The sequence below is a fragment of the Macrobrachium nipponense genome, chromosome 30 (genome assembly GCF_015104395.2).
Source record: "Macrobrachium nipponense isolate FS-2020 chromosome 30, ASM1510439v2, whole genome shotgun sequence".
Lineage (NCBI taxonomy): Eukaryota > Metazoa > Arthropoda > Malacostraca > Decapoda > Palaemonidae > Macrobrachium > Macrobrachium nipponense.
The window spans coordinates 30878030-30880689 of NC_087218.1; the positions used below are offsets into that span (position 1 = coordinate 30878030).

Consider the following 2660-nt stretch of genomic DNA (forward strand, 5'->3'; position numbering starts at 1 on the left):
AAAGTGATACACTTTGATGCTTACCACAAGAGTATTACTGGTATGCTGCAGGTAATGCAGATTTAAAAAAATACTCTTTGTAGCAGAATAGACGTCTAACAATGGAGAAGCAAATTCAGTGTAACTACAAATATATCTAGAAATAAAACTATTGAGAGAACTTTTCAAGAATCTGTACATAAAGGTTCTTGAAAACTGTGGGGTCTTATTTCCCAATGAACTGAAACATTTACATAACAATTTGTTTCTCCAATGCAGGTTTTACTTTTTGATGGGAAAACAATGCAATCTCTGGTTGCTAAACACCCATAGCACTGCCTAGAAAATTTTTTGCCTTAAAACAGCAGTCTGGCAGAAAGTGATCATTACAAACAATGGACATCCATGTTGTACTCCTTTCTGCAACTGAAAAATTAAAATGACTATGCATATAAAAATCATTTATTGAAAAAAATAAACATTTGACCCGTTACTGGAAAAGTAACACCAAGCAAAGCTTTACACCAATAAAATTTCTCACACAAAGTTTTAAATGAAACACCAGTTCCTTTTCAATAGTACAGGCTGAACACCTTCCCTCTAAAGTCTAAAGTATACCAGCCTATTGAAGTGAATAAAGAATTGTGATTTCTTAAAAAGACAACTTTAACTTACAAAGCAAATGCTCTCTCTCTCCATGTGTAGTTACCAGAATTCTATTGGCATTAGACGTTTATGCAAATTCATTCAGTATTTTGAAGTGGGAAAATAGTGAGCGTTCTTCTTCTTCAAAATGGAGCTTGTAATTTATCTTGCATCCAGCACGCTGCAAAATCTTGCAGAATGATTTGCACTCTCTTTTAATCCATGGACGTTGTTCATCTTCAACCTAATTGAAACAAAAAACACTACTTTGGTGGCTGTCCTGAAATTTTGCAACACTAAAGAATAGCCTCAATAATATTCTCAATCACTGTATCTACAGTACATTTCTACAACAAATAAAAAATCTACAATTTACAGCTGAAGAGTCAAATACCACTGTAATTTAATTTTCATCCAAGCTAAGGCAATTCCTTTATTATCAATGCCATTGCCATTATCATTACTACCATTACTGTATTATTATTACAGTACTGCAAAAATGCTAAACAAATATACGATCACTTAAATAAGAAATAAAGTCCACAGTGGTTTTCTCGTAGTGTAAAACAGTACAACAATAAAAATATCCAAAGGAAGCCATTACCAATGACAGCTCAAGAATGTTTTGTCATTTATCTTTCATTACATCAGAGATGTGCCCGCTGACAAAATCTTAATTTTTATGATTTGTAACCACTTGTATCTGCACTTTATGCAGAGCTTAATATTTAACCATTACAAATAAAAGAACGGACCGAACAAGAGATTATAAAGTAAATAAAGACTTTCAAAAGAATGGACTGAACAAGAGATTATAAAGTAAATACAGATTTTCAAGGATGCAATTAGCCACCACTTTAAAGCAAAACATGCATAAAATGGGAATCTGGATAAGGCTGTTAAATTCTTGAACAAGGTGGTTAGGCAGTAACTACCACCCACTATGCAAGAGACTTGCGGCTGTCGTCAAGTGAAGACAAATGTTTGTGAGCTCTTGCTGACTGGTGGTTAATCATGGGTTGCCCAGTGGAATCTTTCTTTTATTATTTTGAATATACTGCGTTTAGTTAATTGGCATTAATAATTGATATACAAACCCACTTTTTGTAATAAATCTCGCTAGCTGCTCTTCCCCTATGTGTGTTAAGAGTTGGCAGCTAGAGTGTATCTAAACCCTTATCACTTATTCTCGCCCTTTAATACAGGGCGTGACAGTACATTTACTTGACGTTCACGCTTACTCTTGGGAGAATTACCTGGAAGAAACTTCAGAGGTTTAACCTTTGTTTGGGGGATCTCTCGTTTTGGAGGGCAGTCCCTTTAATGCAAAAGGAGTATCCTTCTTTTTAATCTTTTTCCTTTTTTTTGTAGGCTAACAGTGAGCTATAGTAGATTACAGAAGTGGATGGTTGGATATCTCTCCATTTGGCTATCCTAACCATCGGAATTGTACTCGTGACTCGTTAGCATGCTGTGACTTTGGTCCTCGACTGTGTGTACGGTTCCCCTGCTGAAGAAATCAGATTGACTGGCTCCTGTATCCTGGAGTTTTCATCACTGGATGGTGCTTACGTGACTGCCCTGTGGTTGTTAACTCTACTTCTGGGTTGACTATGCTTCATCCTTTAGAAGAAGTCGAGGAAGAAGAGGTCTCAGAAGGTGTTGTCTTCGTCATCTCTTGCCTCCTCACCTTCTTCGAAGGCTTTCCGGCCTAAGAAGACGAAGGCAGCTTTTCCGCCCCTGAAGAAGTCTCGCCTCAGACTTCTGAGGGTCTGCCTCTTCCCTCTGGGGAGAGAACAGTTGGCTCTCTTGCTAGCTCTCCCACTTCTACAGAAGTGGGAACTGAGACACTGTCCCCAGGGACCAGGGTCTTGGGAGCCTCTGGAGTTCAAACTAAGGTTCATTCTCCAGCCTCTGCTTCCAAGGGCACAGCTCGAGGGACAGGGACCATGTGGGAGTCTCATCCACAAGCGTCTCGGAATGTAAGACCTCCTAAGGGAGGACGTACATCCACAGCCAAGGAAGGAGAGTCTTCT

The 2660-nt window shown here is 38.5% G+C and overlaps 1 pseudogene; it reads right to left on the minus strand.

Annotated features, from left to right (window-relative positions):
- Window positions 1-427: 427 nt before the first annotated feature.
- LOC135202403 (mitochondrial protein C2orf69-like) overlaps window positions 428-2660 on the minus strand; it is a 206189-nt pseudogene continuing 203956 nt past the window's right edge.